This window comes from Strigops habroptila, chromosome 6 (genome assembly GCF_004027225.2).
Source record: "Strigops habroptila isolate Jane chromosome 6, bStrHab1.2.pri, whole genome shotgun sequence".
Taxonomy (NCBI): Eukaryota; Metazoa; Chordata; class Aves; order Psittaciformes; family Psittacidae; genus Strigops; species Strigops habroptila.
In genome coordinates this window covers 71,497,479-71,513,335 of record NC_044282.2, presented here as the reverse complement: position 1 = coordinate 71,513,335, position 15,857 = coordinate 71,497,479, and the positions used below count along the sequence as shown (strand labels likewise).

The window sequence follows — 15,857 nt, the reverse complement described above, 5'->3', positions numbered from 1 at the left end:
AATGACGTTATCCTGTTTTTGATCGGAGCATGCAGCAGACTGGAGGGGACAGCAAAAATAAGGCCACGGGAGCAATTCTGGCCATGAACCTCTATAATCAGTCTGAACGTTGGCACGGATGAGGTCATTTCTCGTGTTTATATTTTTACATGCATTGTGTGCTCCCCATTCCTCCTCCTCATGTCACCGAGACGCGAAGGGAATTTCCTGCGCACACACAGTATTGTTGTTGCAGGGCTTTTGTGAACATAAACCACTTCAAGTGGCAAGGAGAAATAATGCTCTGTTCTGGCAGTGAAAACACAAAGTTGGGAGAACTCCCACTCCCTCAAATCATGTTACTTCTGGTTGCTTGCTGAATATTTTATTAGAAGATTAGAAGGAGAAGTGGCCGCATTTAGCAGCTGCTGACACGTTTCAGCACTCTCAATATGCAGAGGTCAGCTCTTAAGGGCTGTAAATCAGCCTGACTTCACTGCAGCCCGGCCATGCTATGGAAGCTGAGGAGGGGGCTTGTGGAGAAGACCATGTGGAGCCCTCCTCTCCTATTGTATTGTAGCTTATCAGATCTACAAGCAAAAATCACATTGGAATGGTGAGTTTTTTCTCGTAGTATCTCATCTTTGAGTGTTTGCCACTCATGATAGTGGGACAAGTTGAAAATGTGTCCCCTTTGGCTTCAGGTTCCCATGAAAGGTGGTGGATGTGCCATCCCTGGAGATATTCAAGGCCAGGCTGGATGTGGTCCTGAGCAACCTGATCTAGTTGAAGATGTCCCTGCTCATTGCAGGGGCTTGGAACTAGATGAGCTTTGAAGGCTCAACCCAAACTATTCTGTGATTTTATGAAATATATGTATTTCTTTGGCTATTGAATGGAAAATCCTGGTTGGTGCTGGGATTGAAGGGTGGTGGGACACAAGGGCTGCAACCAGCATTCAGGTGCAGCCAGCCATGGGATCCTCGTCAGGGGGCCAACTTAGTGATGCAAACTGGCTGCAGTATTCCAGCAGAGTCAATTAAAAGCAGATGTGCAAAGGAGCATCACCTCCTGCCCTCAGCAGCTGCCTCAGCTGCACAGCTGTTGCTTAAGGGCAGCAGAGCTTTCCTGCTGCCCTCAGGCCAATCCCAATCCCAAAGCCATCCCAGACCTATATCCCTGAGGCCATGGCATGCTTTTAACCCCAGAGCTAACGTGCACTGTTGAGGCTTGAGGGGAGAGAGATGTGACAGACAGCAGCCCCAAGGCTGCTGCGATGGGCACATCTCTCTTGTCCCTCCACCCCTGGCAGCACATTCCCTGCCTCAGATGGCATCGGTTTGGCAACTCGGAGCCAGTGGCTGAGATTTGGCCAGAAGCACAACTTTGCTTCCCATACATATGGCCAGTGTCCCACCTCAGCCTCTGAGTTCAGGCAGGGCAGATGTCACCATTGAGGTGACAGGAGTGGGGCAGCCAGACCTGAGAACAAAATGCCCCAGACACTGCAATAACATGCCTCTCCTGAAATTATACTTGGAAGAGGCTTCAGAGTGCACGAAAACAACAACAGAGAAAGAAAGAGAGAGAGAAAGAAAGAGACAAAACTGAACAAAAAGCCAACCCTCATGTAAACCCCAGGGCTGGAGGAATAAAAAGTGCCAGAAAACATTTATATTGGGCTCCCTTGATATCAACACAGATGAAATGGATCCCCATGCTTCCCTCCAAACCGCAGGCTCTAAAGTGGATTCCAAATCCCATCCCCACTTTAATTTAAGGGCCTCCCAATTAGACCATTGGATGCCTTTCAAAGCTTTGTATAAATTGGAGATTATACCTCTAGCAGCGGAGGCTTGTCTCCTTGCTGGAGCAGCCACTGGTTGTAGCTCCATTCCCAAGCAATCCAGGTCTCTGGCAAGGAAATTCAGGGGCTGGACACGGCGTCCGCATGGCCCGTGAAGGGCAGCTCCATCCCCGCTGCCCCAGGGCTGGTGTCTGCTCCAGCTATTTGGCCTTAGGAAAACCTCAGTGCTGCTGGAAGTGGGGTTGGAAGCAGTAGGGATGTGGGAGGGAGCTTCTCTGGTGCGCTGACCAAAGCGGAAAAATCTCAGGAGAGAGGGAAAAAAAAACCCAAAGCCTTTCAGGTTGATTTGAAATGTTTTTGCTATTCTTCCTCTTCCCTCCTCCCCCGAACTGGCAATAGACAAATACTCATCATAGAACATGGCACAGATTCAAATAGTTTTGGTTAAACTGTATTTTTCACAGTTAATTTTAAAGATTTTTGTTGTTGTTGCCCAACCCAAGTATTCTCCTGTATTTTCCTAAGCAATAACACAGTCCTAGGTGGTGGGAGCTTTGAGTGGGAGAAGGAAGAACCAGAGATTTTTCATTCCTGTGTGAACCTCAAACGTTTCCTCCTGTCCCTTTTGCATCCTCTCTCCTATCTGCCTTCCCTCCAGGGGCTGCACCCACACCTCAGAGGCTAATGGGCCATTAGTGTTGTCTCCAGGGCTGAGCGGTGTCCCATGAGTGAGGACAGAAAAGTCCACCTTGAAGTGGCTGGTGGTGTCGTGTCTCTCCTGTTGCTCACCAGCTCTTTTCCTATCTGCCCTCGCTGTGCATTGCAGCTGCAGGACTGTCACCTCCTGAGCAGAGGCTGGGTCCTGTCCTGGTCTGCTTGGAGATGCCACTGATGGTACTTTGGATTTACAAAGACATGAATCAAAACAGCTGAACAGAAAATTTTGTTAAGCTTCATATTGATGGAAATATGATCATTGTCTTGACTTTAAACATTTGCCACCAGGCTTTGGATCCCAAACTCAGAGTGGAGACCAGCTCATTGCACTGGCATTAACTGGCTCCAGTGAGTGGATTAATTTAGTAATTGATTACTAAATTAAAAATGATTACATGACCAAGATGACCAAGGGGTTGGGAACTCATTTACTCAGGCATTTCCATATGAGTTTGGGTCTGGATTTCGCAAGGAGCTGAAGACGCAGGGAGTCCTGAGCCTGGTTCTGCCACCCAGGGCAGGTTCCTCACGGTTTGGACCAGCTGATGGATGCCAAACACGGGATATAATTACAGCAATATTTCTTTTTTCTGGTGGAGGTTTTTTTTCAGCTCTTTAAAGTCATTTTTCATGGTCAGGTGCCCTATTTGGCATAGTTCAAATTAGGACAGCCCTTTTTTGTTCTTGGCACAGGACTGGAGCGCTTACAGGATGGCTCATTTGCTGCTACAGGTATTGCCAACTGCTTGAAATGACTGAGCCTTGAGTGAGAGATGTAGGACTGGACTGAGCTTTAAGTTCTTCTTTCCTTATGCACAGGAATATCCCATTTTTGTCAGTCTTCCCTTGAAACATGAGAATTTCTCTTTTCAAATAAAAACAACAGGCAGTAAAAAAGAATAATCATAAAACCCAAAGGATAAATTTGTGTCTCTTTTAATGTAAAAAACCACCATGTCACCATTAAACTGTCAAATTATCCTCTGTTTAATTTCTATATACATTTTAGAACCTTCTGCAGACAGCCAATAAACCTCAAGGTGATGGGACTTGTTTCTGCTTCCATTGAAGTCAGTGGCAAACCTCCCATTTATTTTGGTGTGTAGGATCAAACCCCCAGCACATAAATAATGAGGCGCTGAAGGTGCTCTGTGATTCTTCTGTCCGTATCTCTCCCTTCCTCTCAGAAAACTTCTGAGGTTGGGCCCAACATTGATCTCATGCACAGGCTGGGAGCATCTTTCCTACTTTCTTTTCTTTCCTTCTCTTTTTTCCCCTCTTCTTTCCCCTCTTTGTGGGTTTTGATCTCTCCCTTTGAAATGGAAGCAAATTCCCTGCAGGGTGCTCTGTGATCATTTGTTGGGTGTAGTCGCATGCTTTCACTTCTTGCTGTAGGTGAAATGGCTCATGTGCAATGATATTAACTCTCTGCTAGGCAGCCTTACGCAGCAGGAGCAATACACTGCATTCCTTCTGTGTTCCTAGATGCTTAACAGAGCAGGCAGCTTCCCCCCAACCCCATAAAACCTCAGCAAAGCACAAGTGTGTGTGTTGGAGTAATGCAGCACTGTGAGAGTACAAGATATATGAGAGGCAATGTTTTATTTAGGGAGAGCCAGATCTTGGACAGACCCATCTGTATAGTTAGCTTGAGTTAGTTGATCCAAGTAAAAGATATTTCCTCTTCCTGCAAATTCGTGCATAATCTAATGGTTTGTTGTCAATTATGATTTACTTGCCATAGAAGAAAATGTCATTTCCCCTTGGTTTCACTGGAATGAGGCAGTTGGAGAGGGAAGTTGAAGAGGGAAATTACAGTGATGGGATAAGTGTTGGGAGAAAAAAAAAACCCAACTGTTTTAACAGGAGAACTATGGTTAGGCCCAGCCCAGAGAAATATGTAAGAATGTGCTTGTGATTTGCTTCCAACAAAATTTTTAAGCCTATACTTAACTATAAGCATGAGTATCTCATTGCTTAAGGTTAAGCACGTGCTGAAATACTCATCTGGAGGTAAGCCCTGGCTGGCAAGACTGTAAGAAACAGAGATCACATAATCAACGTCCAAAGCAAGAGCCTAATCCTAGCCAGCCAGCTCTTTTGGGGGAGTTTCCAGGAAGGCAAAGAGGTTGCAGGAGGTGGATCTGCGTCTCTGATCTTACAAATTTCCTGGCAGGTGCAAAAGGACTGCTCTGAACAATACCAGAGGTGTTTGCAGGGTTGGCCCGAAGGCTTTGTCTGCAGCAGCAGATGAGGTTAACAGGCTATTGAAAACAAACAAACAGCCTCACCTCCCTCCAAAAGATTTCATGAAGATGGTCCCTGTGGTTGTGGGGTGATTGTAAAAAGGTTTAAGCAGGTTTGCTCTGAAACTGTTCCTATAGCTCCAGAAAACTTGAGTCTTTGCACCTTTATCTCAATCAGGTTTGTAAATTGACATCCCAAAGTCACATCTGTATTAAGGACTCAGTCTGGGCATCTCTTCTTACAACCCCATGTCTTGGATTTTCATATTATATGAAGAAAACCACCAAGTAACACCAAGAAGCTCTTCTTTAAGTGATGTTTACTTATTTAGTAGGAGTTTTAACTGGAGATTTTCCAAATAATTATGCTTGAAGAATGTGTGTGTGTGTAATGGGGTAAACTATGCTCTTGTGAAAAAATGCATGTGTACACACATGCACAAAGAAAGGGAAAAGCATTTGCTTATGATATGAAATGCAATTCTGAAAGCTAGTTGTATTTTAAGCCCTTGGAGAGGGTTATAGCATCAATGAATGTAATGCCATCTCTTACCAGCTGTGGAATATGGGACCATGTTTATAGCAATCAGAGAGAGAAGCAAACAGAAAAGGAGAGAAAAGAAAACCAGAAGACCAGCTTGGGTCTGCTGCTGAGTGCTGCTCAAGTGGCCAAGGTCTGCTTGGGGCCGCAGCGAGGTGTTTAGCAAGAAGGCTGGGAAAGGAGGCTTTGGGTACTCCGTGCTTCATCAAAACTAGGTTTAAGGTCTTGTTTTCATTACGAAGGCTCTTGGCAAAGGCAGGGTTGATGAAGCCACTGGATTTCTTCTATCTAGTGGAGATGTGAGGGAGGCGATTGAAGTGTTTCCAGGCATTTCTGGCTCCAGAGAAAACTCAGGAGAGTTTTCAGCTTGCTGGTGGTTTGTATGCGAGACTCGGTGTTCGCCAGCACTTGCTGCCCTCCCAGGCTGCTTGGGCAGCAGGTGAGTTCATTCTGTAGCCCTTTGAGAGCTGATGCAGCCTGGCCACCCCACAAAGGCAGCTGGATCACTGTAAACCACCCAAAGGCTTTGCTGCCAACCTCTGGTTTAGCTGTAATTGCATTGGAGAATAAGCCACTCATTTTCAAATGCCCAGCGGTGAGTTTGCGAGCCAGGCTGTGTATGCCTCAGTATTAAATAATGAGGTGCAACAACACAGATGATTATCGTGTGGCATTAATACATTTGTAAGGCACTGGGTAATAAGTGGGTCCTACTCAGTGTTTCAGCGAAGATCTCGCCTTTGGATTTTCATGGAGATGATGATATACAGAAAAGGTAACGTGCTGGAAACAATGGAGGTTATCTACAAGTATGTTCAGGAAGGCCTGGGGCTTTCAGATGCAAATACAGAAATACATTTAACATCTTGACTTCTATTCTTTTGTCATAATACAAAGTGGAAAGACAATGTTTAGTAAATGTTTACATCTTACAAAGGGGAGTTTTGCAAATTGCATTGTAGCGCGTTGGGAGGAACCAGGAAAGAGGGCAGGATGTTAACAACATAAAAAAGAATAGCAATAAAACCCACCCCTAATATTAATTGTCTAAGAGGAAATGCATCTATCTCTCATCAGGACATTTCAGACTCTGCTTTGCATTGCTGGAAGCCTGAGAACACTAATCGTTTTTTGGCATGGAGAAGCAAGTTCTTGCATACTTGAAACATAACTCATTTACAGTTGTTTTGATGGATGCTTATAAGCAAGATGGAGAACCTCCCAAGTCCCTTCGGCTTGCCGAGCACCAGAACTAAGAACGGGCCCAAGCCGCAGATGTAGATCTGGCTCAGCTCCTTGACATGGGAACTGGAGGGGACTGCTCCGATTAAACACCTCTGTTCAGTTTTGGCCGAAGGTTGGCTGTGTTGTGCAATGAAAAGCTATCAACAGGTTTCCTTGTGAATTAATAATGCACCTGAAAGGATTCACAAAGATTCATTTGCACCAGCACCATGGCATGGAGCCATCAAAATAGCTCTTCAACAAGGTGGCAGCAGCTCACACTTACTGAGGATCTGGGCTCCAGGTGTTGTGAAGGTCCCATCTAGTGCTGGTGGGTAAAATAAGGAGGGTGCCAAAGTGCTTCAAGGCAGTTTTGGGAGGGAGGTGTAGCCCAGAGAGCTGCAGCCTGTCCTCCTCCTCCTCCTTCAAACAGCAGCTGAGAGCCACCACGCGCTGGGATTAGGGGCAGACTCAAAAGCCATGCAGCGATGTTGCAGGTGATGATGAGAGGAAAGCATAGGCTGACCTGTAAAAATCAGCCACCGAAGTCTGTGTGCGTATTTGTGCATACATGTGTATATGGAGGGAGGTGGAACAACAGGTTTGTGGCTGCAGCAAAATCCTTCATCGCTGGCCAATGCCAGACATCATATAAAAGCCTCAGTTGTTGATGTTATTTACTTAGACATGAGGCTTTGCCCTGTGTTTCAGTTTCTCCCACAGACTGCTATCCAAAGATGAGTTGGAAGATGAAGATTAGCAATGAGACACTACCTCTTGTGGAGCGTGATTTCTTTTCCCCAGACCCCAGCCCATTTTTCCTGGTGCCCAGAAAGCAAAGCTCTGAGCAAAGTGGTCTCCAAGGGCAGTTTCTCTTAGTGATGGAAAGTTATATTTCTGCTGAATGATTTTCATTTCATGCTGAGTAAATTCCTATGAAGTTGCAGTAAGTGACATTTTGGTTACATCATGTTGCTGGGAGGAAAAGGAATGGGATTATAAACAGGGTGACTGTCAAGGAGTCCTGCATGTAACTCATGGTGTGGCTTTGTGTGCAGAGGATGCAAAGATTTCTACAGGAAGACTGGAAATCCACTTGTGGAGACAGAGAGGAGTCAATGCCAAATGCTGCAGAGCCAGATTTTTTCTTTCACACAGGCTACCTCAGTGCCTGTGCACCTTCCTCCTTGCAGGTGAACTGAAGACCATGTCTTCATTTTCACCTGTAATGTAGCTCTCATTCTGTTTTCATAGCATATTTACTACTCTTCTGCGTGTACCATCCCTATGAAGCACTGCAGGAGTACATTCCAGTCATTAGATAATACCTTACATTCCCCCCCGCCCCCTTTTTCTGTGTCTTTCTGTTCCTTTCCTTTCCCTCTTTTCCCTTTCCTGTCACCTATCTTCCTTTGAGCATCCATTCTCCCTCTCCATGCATGGCTGCCTGACCCCATCATTCATTGTGCTGCTCTCTCCTGATAGCTGGCAGGGGAACTGCAGGAGTCTGTTCCTGCTCCACCCTCACCGGAGGTTTTGGAGCCCTGCAGGGAGCTGCACACTTACTGCTACTGACTTGTAAGGGCAGGTGAAGTGCTCTGAACTCCACCTATCAGTAAGGAAGGTGGAGGACCTGCTTGGCCAAGAGGCTTTGCAGAAGATAGGTCTGGAGGGAAGGAAACCTTGGAGCAGTCCAAGTGCAGGAGGCTTGGGCTGAAAGCTCTGGACACTGCCAGTGGGTTTGCCCATTTGTTTAAAATGATGAACAAATTGAACAAATCAGACCAAATGGGTACAGTATCGTATTTTCCAGTATCTGAAGGGGGCCTACAAGGATGCTGGAGAGGGACTCTTCATTAGGGACTGCAGTGATAGGACAAGGGGTAACAGGTTCAAATTTAAAGAGGGGAAGTTCAGGTTAGATATAATGAAGAAGTTCTTTACTGTGAGGGTGGTGAGGCACTGGCACAGGGTGCCCAGAGAAGTGGTAAATGCTCCATCCCTGGTGGTGTTCAAGGCCAGGTTGGACAGAGTCTTGGGTGACATGGTTTAGTGTGTGCTGTCCCTGCCCATGGCAGGGGGTTGGAACTAGATGATCTTAAGGTCCTTTCAAGCCCAAACCATTCTGGGGTTCTATGATTCAGTATTTAAAAATAGAAAGGACAGGACCATACAAAGGTTGTCACCAGCCTTTGTCTTGTTTTGATGTACATCATGGAGTTAACCTTAGCAGAAGCTTTCATCTCGCATCATCCCAGGACAAAACCCGGATGCAGGCACTGAGTTTGGCTTCCATCATCAGTCCTGTATCACCGAGGAAGACTTGGACCAGGGAAGAAGTGCCTGTCTAGCAGCTGCTGCCCATAAAGCAGCACTGCAGCTCTTCAGCGATACCAGGCTATCACTGAGTTATGCTGGCCCTGTCAGCCTGCGTGGTGTTCCTGTTACTTCTCAGCCTTAGGAGACAAGCTGCAGGGTTTAATGAAGGACCTCTTTAGCGAAGTGTGAAGCTACAGGAAAATAACAAAACTGGAAAACTAGACAGTTTTCTGCCCCATCTCCACAAAAGTGTTTTCATACTCTGTTAAAAATAAGGTTAAAGAGTGACTATCATTCCTCCCCCCCTGCTCTTTCTTCTTGCTGGCAAAAGAGTATAAACTATTGAAAAAAGCCCCAAACCATAAGAGAAGAGGAAATAGATGAAAACTTATCAGAGTCACTTTACTTTGTTTGAATAACAGCAGAAGGCTTTATTTTTATTGTAGGTTTTTTATGAGGTTGCAAAAAACCTCTCCCAGCACAGTTAAAGGATAGTCAAGAATGTAATTAATAATAGAAACAAAATAAAGTTCTAATAGTCCAGGGTGACTATTGACTAAGATGCTCGTAATCATATAAAACCTCCTCTGGGATCTTTCATGACCACAAGTGAGCTTAGAGTGCCTTTTACAGCACAGCCAGAGCCTCCTGTAGCAATGCTATTCCCTAACAAAGCTGGGAATGATCTACAGGATCTTTATTGAGTCATCAAAAGTATTTTCTAACTTTTTCAGTCCAGGAGATCTTTTTCCTTAAGGAAAAACCCCCATGTGGCAGGGGGTCGGAACTGGATGATCTTTAAGGTTCCTTTCAACCCAAATCATTCTATGATTCTATGTACTCACTTCTACCAGTCTTAGAGACTCTGGACTCACATTGGGCTGTGATACTGTGGCAGCTGGGATAAATAAGGAAAAGAGGACATTTAGGACATTTGACTTCCAATATGATTGGGACTGGGGATATTTTTTTAATTGCATTAGGACAAAATGTTCAAAATCTCCAAAAATGGCTGAAAGGCCTAAAAAAAGCAATTTAATGTTTAGTCTTTGGCCTCCCTCTGATTTTCTGTGGTAGAATATCAAGTCAAATATTCAGAAGCATCACAGTTCTTTAGCCAAACTCCGTGTGGGTACTTGGTAGGTTTCCCTTCCCTGTTTCTAGTTTGGTTTATACCCCAAAGCCAACTGGTTTTTGCTATTCACTCTGTGGGTGGGAAAGCTTGTGAGAAGGTACTAACAGCTCTGCGTCCCAGTCAAGCAATTTTCTTCTCTGAACTTTCCTGGATGTGAGGAGGGAATTCTTCTCCAAATCAACAGCATATTTTCAGGCCTTTGTTGTTGTTGTTGTTTTGTCAGGCAGATCTACATCAGGAAATCTGAGCACCTGGAGAAGGTTCGAGTGCAGACTGAGCTTCAGGTCTCATCTTGGACTTAACAGATGTTAGTAACAACTACAAACCTTCCATCAGCACAGCTATCCTACGTGTTAGTAATAAATGAAGTACTTTACTCAGGGACTGGTGTTCTGGTTGTTCTGCTCCATGGCTCACATGCAGGATAAGTGATTCCTGCCAGTTTAGGGCTGCCTTCACCTCTGGTTTGTTCTCTGGTTCCCAGCTGAGGTTGCCGGTATGGATGCATCTGATCACCAGGGGTAGAGTGCAGCCTCCAAACCCCTCCACAGTGGTGGTAAATATTGAGCATCAAATGAGACTTGCAGTCATTAGCAGCAGACATGTTAGCCACAAAATGAGATAGCTATGGCCAAGCCGAAGGGTGCCTGGGTAACACCAGCAAGGGAGCCAAGGGCTCCTGACCTCCTCCAAGTCATCCCACTTCCATGTCTAAAATTACTGGCTGCTCACAGTCATTTGCTGTGATTCTACCTCTTTAGCCAAGAGGAAGGGCTACACTTCAAGGCCCTTCTCTCTCCTTCGTTGCTGTTGCCTGTGCTTTGAGAAAGGTTTATGTTTCTCCTTTAGCTATTAGAGAGGAGCTAGTGATCTGAGATAGCCCCTGGTGAAAGCAGGGCTCCAAGCTTCTATTACTCCTTCATTTGCCAGCTCAACAAGAGTGCCCAGTCACCTTGCAAGAAACAGTCATCTCCCTTCCAGAGACAGAGAACAGCTGAGTCCCATTCTTAACCTTGGTGGGAATGCTGACTGTCAAGAAGGGGTATAAAACATACAAGGATAACCTCTCGGGGTGAAGAGGCATTGAGGAATCTTCTGCGTCAAGGATTACCCAAGCTTGCTTTGCTTAAGCCAGCTTGTTTGCTGTCACCCTCTGAAGCCCCCAGAGACCATAAAATCAGAACGGTTTGGGTTGGAAAGGACCCAAAGATCATCTAGTTCCAACCGCCTCACACTAGATGACCACTAAGAGGTTAATGGGCTTTATTGGCCATAGGTTTGGGTCAGTGTAGTAATTCCTGTAGCAATTCCCCAGTCTGGGGGAATGTGTGCACCAAACACCACAGGGATCACATAAAAAGCTCATGGTTATTAATTAAACTGTATTTTGTGCTAACACCACAGCTTCTTCCTCCAAGAAAAGTTGGTGACCACATCTTCAGCTACATTTCCAGATTAAATACATTAAAATACTGCTCCTACCAGGTGGGGGGAGCCCATGCCAACACTCAATTTAAAGTTCAGTTCAGGTCTGATGGTTTACAGCTGATAATGAATTTAGCAAGCTACTAGTTAGGCTTTGATGCTAATTATTTTAAGTATCATAGGTTCTGATTCACAAGGCAGTAATCTCAGGTCATTATTAATGACATTATTAAGTGAAAAATTAGCTTTTAGGCTTAGAGCACCATGTACTAATACCCTCTGAAATGCAACACCTGTGGGATGCCTTAACAGACAATGGAGGGAAATTAGGCCCCTTCATTAAATAAGCTACAACTGTGCATTGTTTGTTGTATTTGCACCTTTAGATGGCAATTTTCTATAACTAAAGTGGGACACTGGTTGGAAACAGCAAGCCCAGGTTTTGCAAAGCAGCAGTGACTTCCCTTTGAGATGCTGTGGTCAGTGCCCCACACACTCTTCCAGGAGTAAGTTGAACCTACAGTGATTTTGTTGGTTGGACTCTTTAAATGGGCTAAAATGGGGTCAGTGGAGGCACATCCATGTACTGGCTTTGTGCTTTAGATAAACACACAGGCAAATCCAGTTTTCTGACACAGCTTTGATGACAGGAGAGAGCAGACTTTTTTTCCTTCCTATCTCAGGGTTCCTGCAGGCAGGCTCCAGCCTGCACCTCTGCCATGTCCAGGGATGAAGCAGTTCTAACAGGATTAGCTTTTACCATTGAGAGAGCTATGATAGCTGTGACTGCTCCCTTCACCTCTGGTGCTTGGGGTCCTCCAGCTCCCCTGCCAGCTCAGGGCAGGTTACGGCTGTGCTGCTTCCTCTTGATCACTCCTAAGACCTTAAGACAGCACAGAAATGTGCTTGTGGAGAGGTACTTCCCTCTGGCTTCATGTTACACAGGTGCTTTGCAATCAACAATTCCTTTCCAGGTGCGCGGAAAGGTATTAGTTTTAACAGTTTTGAATAGGATGGTTATTTCCATAGAGACTATTCTACTTCCTTTAGCTTGAGTTATCCAAGGTATAAGAACAAGCACCTTGTTTAATTGGGAAGGGCCCAATATTTGCATTTCAATGGGAAGCTCTAGGTATAGAAACCAGTGAAAAGCATCTGCAGGCGTTTGTGTGGGATTTTGATCCCTTTGCATCTCACAAAGAATTGACAGATATTTAATTCAAAGAAGGAAGGAAGTATGATAATTTCCTCATCTCCAGATGTAGGGTTTCTTGATAAGAAAGTATGGAAAGCTTAAATAATTTGCCCAAAGCATAGCCTGAAATAGGACACAGATACCAACCTCCAATCCTTACCTGCGGCCATAAGATCATCTTTCTTCTCTTGATCATAATGGAAACTCAGAAGCTGCTTGTGCTGCTGTGCAGGAAGGTAGGATGGAGCACCACACCATGGGGACAGATTAGGGTTATGAGGGGCAGCACCTGGCATGTGGGGCCAGGGAAAAGCAAATGAGTCACCCAACCAGTCTGCCTGCCACATCCCAAATGGAACGCGTTGCTGCTGCCAGCATCTGCATGTGGGGCTTCAAAACAGAGAGGGGGCTCTCGCTGGTGTGACAGGGCAGGAGCATTTCACATTCACCTCTTGCCTTTCCAGCCGGGTTTTTGGGCATCTTCCGGCAACCTTCTACACCTTTGGTAACATAGGCATGGAACTGGTGAGTGTCTTTCCATTATCTGGTCCACTCAGGAGCTGAACAGCTGTGGTTATCCTGGTTTTGTTCTTGGTGGGTTTGTGGATCTTCGCTTCTGTTTCTTTCAGACAATCCAGAGCCTCCTGCTAGACAAAATGAGCCTGATTCTGCACCACATGTTTTGGTACACGTCCATTTAGAGAAATACCTGTTTTTCTCCTCTGCCTGTCCACAATAGGGCAGGGGTTGGCTTTCTTTTTGGAACAAGCCTTAAAAAAATTAATGAAAATGAAATCCCCCTTTCTAAAAGTTGTGTCCAGCTGAAAAGCTCTCTTGAATCATAGAATGGTTTGTGTTGGAAAGGACCTTAAGATCATCCAGTTCCAACCTCCTGTCACGGGCAGGGACACCTCACACTAGACTGTTCAATATAAACTTGAATTTACAAAACCAGCCTGGATTGTTCTGATAAGTCTCTTGAAGATCACCAGGGTAAAAAAAGGGGACTATTCAATTGAAATTGTAACAAGAAAATAAGCAAGAACACCTAGAATATGAAACACCAGAACTGCAAAACTGGGCTAAAGATTCAGTGTTTGGATTTTGTGTCTGGAAATACCAACAGATCCCATATTAAGTTATGAAAAGGAAAATAATAAGTGGATCCAGGCTTTCAGTTATAAGTCTCAGAGCAGTTCACGAATGTGCTAAGTATGCAATCACTTTTTGTTCCTCTGTATAGAGAGAGTGATGTGGAGCTACAGCACTGAAAAATGTGTCACTGTGACACAGCCACAAATGGCTCTTTGAATCCAACTCCTTGCTTTGGCTGCTGGGCTACACCGAAGCAATTAGTTGGTTGGCAGTGGTGTATCTGGGTATAAACAGAATTCACTCCACAGCTCAGGAATTGTGGGTGGTGGGAAGCTCTCGCTGATGGGGCTGTGGATTAAGTGTGTTGGTGCTGGAGGATAGGGTGTTCCTGCACAGAGAGAGCCCTCAACTGAGGAATTTGCTCCTCACAAAGGTATGCCAAAGCCCTGAGGCTTCCTGCATTTAGGGTGTGATGTAAGATACTGCTCTTTGTTGAGAGCTTTTCTCCTGACATCCTTGCAAGCCAGGCAGATGTGTGGATATCTCCTAGTAGTTACCCCTGGAAGGAAACTTTACTGGATAACCTAAGGGGTAAACAGTGCTCAGAGCTGAATTAAAAAGCGTTGTCTCTGTTTACTCCAGTTCTGTATGTGCTGCTAACTATTTCTAGGGCAAAGCACTCATGTTTATTCACAGTGGCCAGTTTTCAGTATTGACTTCCAGACCTGCAGAAGTGTCCTCTTTGAAATCCAGAAGCATGAGGAATTGGCCAAGACTCCAGGTTTCACTCCAGACCCAAAGCTCAGATCACAGTCAGTGAAGGAGCCACTGAGGGGAGATGGGAATGGATGGCTTGGAAGTGCATGGGACAAGCAATGGGGCTGATGCTGTGCTCCATGTGCAGCCCTACTCCAAAGGCCAACTCTTGGCCAAGAGGCCTTGCGCCATCAAGTCCTTGTAGCCAGAAGACCTGAAAAGTGGATCAAGCTGGTGGCCTCTCCTGATGATGGCAAGCAGCCATGACCTGCCAGGACAAGGTGAGCACACCCTGCAATGTCCCTGTGCTGCCACTCACCTTTGTGGGTGTCCCTCATCAGTGCGCTCCTCCTCCAGTGTTAAAAGGCATGTCCATTCTGTACAGGCATCTTCTGCTTTTGTAAGGTGCTAATCAGGCTTGGAGGTGACTGTTTCTTCTGTAGTTTCTTTGGTGAGTGACAGAGCTCCTTGTCTGATGAGTGAGATGCTAAAACCACTGCTTAATGTTGTGCATGAGTTCATGTCTCCCTGTACTCTCTCCCTTAGCTTGTTTGCTTTGCTTAGTTTGCAGTGCAGGATAACTCCTTAATCTGTGCATTGCATTTTCCATCCTGCAATTTTCATCCAAGCCTGGGAGCTGTAGCAGCTGCTGTTGTGCACATAATAAAAAGAAACTTTTAAGTATTTATTCCTAGACTTTTAAAGCATCTTTTTGTTGTGTTTAGAAAATGCTGAAATTTTCATTATCAAAGCTGAAGTTTTACCTAGAAGTAGTTTGGTTTCTGACGGGTTGTTTGGAGGGATAACAACCATCCAAAGATGGAATTGAGGGAGGAGAGGAAAAGAAGGGTTAGAGACAGACAGATACAAGCAGATGGATATACCCTTCCTTATCCCCACATTTCTGTGTATGAGTAGGCACCATCCTAGAATCTGACTTGCCTGTCCATGTGGGAATTCAGGGTCCAAGCAATGACCCTGCTTATCTGAGATCAGTGACTTGGCCTCAAAACTCACAGCACAACTAAAGCTGCATGCTCAGAAATCCTCCTAGCTGGAGTTCTTATTTCATAGCTAATGCTATTTATATCAGCCTTTCCCTTCATCTTTAACCGGGATAGGATCAAAGCTCTGGGAGCAGAGATCTGTCATTACACAGGCTATGAATTCTGTATTCCTACCTCAGATTTTGATTCAATTTGGGGCTTGTGTGGAATTCATCTAAAGCCAAGTGGTTTTGGATGTCAGAACCATAAAACAATTTTCCTGTTTCATAATAATACCGTTGGCCTTGCCCCCAGGTTACCTAACCATGGCTGTGATTCACCTCAGAGCTTTAGCTGCCCTTCTAGTGGACCTGTGCTCAGTTTTTGTAACGAATGCAAAGAAGTCCAGCCAATGCTTCTGCCTTTCAGGTT

General features: G+C 45.2%; 1 long non-coding RNA gene across 2 annotated transcripts in view; it reads left to right on the top strand.

The window, feature by feature from the left end:
• The first annotated feature begins 14,041 nt into the window (after positions 1-14,041).
• The window catches only part of LOC115609951, a 34,701-nt gene continuing 32,885 nt past the window's right edge, over positions 14,042-15,857 (top strand). For both annotated transcript variants that reach the window (XR_003992057.1, XR_003992056.1), the window contains exon 1: positions 14,042-14,720. This is a non-coding gene — a long non-coding RNA (uncharacterized LOC115609951). The remainder of the gene's footprint in view (positions 14,721-15,857) is intronic.